The following is a 1,291-nucleotide window of genomic DNA, read 5'->3' as shown; positions in this document are numbered from 1 at the left end:
GTGCGCATGCGCGGCGGGCAGCGCCGTGCGCATGCGCGTCAAGGCACGATGGCTGAGGGTGACGGGGCGGAGTTTGGGGCGGGGTCTAAGGGAAGGAGGCGGGGCCCAAGCGAAGGGGGCGGGGCTTGGGCTCCCGGGGCTCTCGGTGGTCCCGGAGGGTCCCGGAAGGTTCTGGAAGGTCACGGAGGGTCCCGGGCGGGCCCCGCCGCCCCCGCGGTCGCAGCAGGGCCCTGAGGGACCGCGGTGACACCGGGAGGACCCCGCTGTCACCCCCCGAGCGCCACTGTCACCGTGACTGTCACCGCCACTGTCACCGTGCCCGGGGTGGCTCCTTGGGCACGGCCCCGGTAGCCCACGGAGCTGTCCCCTCCCCCCGTGGCAGTGCCACCCTCCCCAGTGTCCCCTCCCCCCGTGGCAGTGTCCCCTCCCCAGTGTCCCCTCCCCCCCCGGGGGTGACAGACCGGTCCCGCTGTCCCCGCGTGACGTCACCGGGCCACGTGGCCGCGGCCGCTCTGTCCCCACCTCGGGCCACCGGGGCTCGCGGGGACACCGGGGGGGTCCGGCCTCACCTCCTGTCCTGTCCTGTCCCCGCCGGGTGACACTGTCCCTCCGGTGGCCACACCCGAGACACCTCCAGGGCCACCCCCGGGCCACCTCCAGGGCTGCCACGGGGTCACCTCCAGTGCCACCGCAGTGCCACCCCCAGTGCCACCCCAGGGCCACCTCCAGTGCCACCACGGGGCCACTCCGGGGCCACCCCGAGCCACCTTCAGTGCCCCCCCTGGGACCGCCCCCGAGCCACCTCCAGTGCCACCTCCAGTGCCCCCCCCAGTGCCACCCCGGGCCACCCCCGAGCCACCCCCAGTGCCACCACGGGACCACCTCCAGTGCCACCCCAGGCCAGCCCAGGGCCACCACGGGGCCACCCCGGGCCACCTCCAGTGCCACCCCGGGGCCACTTCCACTGCCACCACGGGGCCACCCCCAGTGCCACCCCTAGGCCACCTCCAAGGCCCCCCCCAGTGCCACCCCAGTGCCACCCCAGGGCCACCCCCGAGCCACCTCCAGTGCCACCCCAGTGCCACCCCAGGGCCACCTCCACTGTCACCCCAGGGCCACCCCGGGCCACCTCCAAGGCCCCCCCCAGTGCCACCGCGGGGCCACCAGGGGCCACCAGGGCCCGGGCTATATTTAGCGGCGGCGGGCCCGATCGGGTGTCGCGCCATGGCGCTGGCGGTGGCGGTGGCTCCCCGGGAGGGCGGCCCGCTGGCCCCGCTGGCCCCGGCGGTCC

This window comes from Onychostruthus taczanowskii, unplaced genomic scaffold (genome assembly GCF_017590055.1).
Source record: "Onychostruthus taczanowskii isolate IOZ18803 unplaced genomic scaffold, ASM1759005v1 scaffold490, whole genome shotgun sequence".
Taxonomy (NCBI): Eukaryota; Metazoa; Chordata; class Aves; order Passeriformes; family Passeridae; genus Onychostruthus; species Onychostruthus taczanowskii.
Note: the sequence above shows the minus strand (reverse complement) of the source record.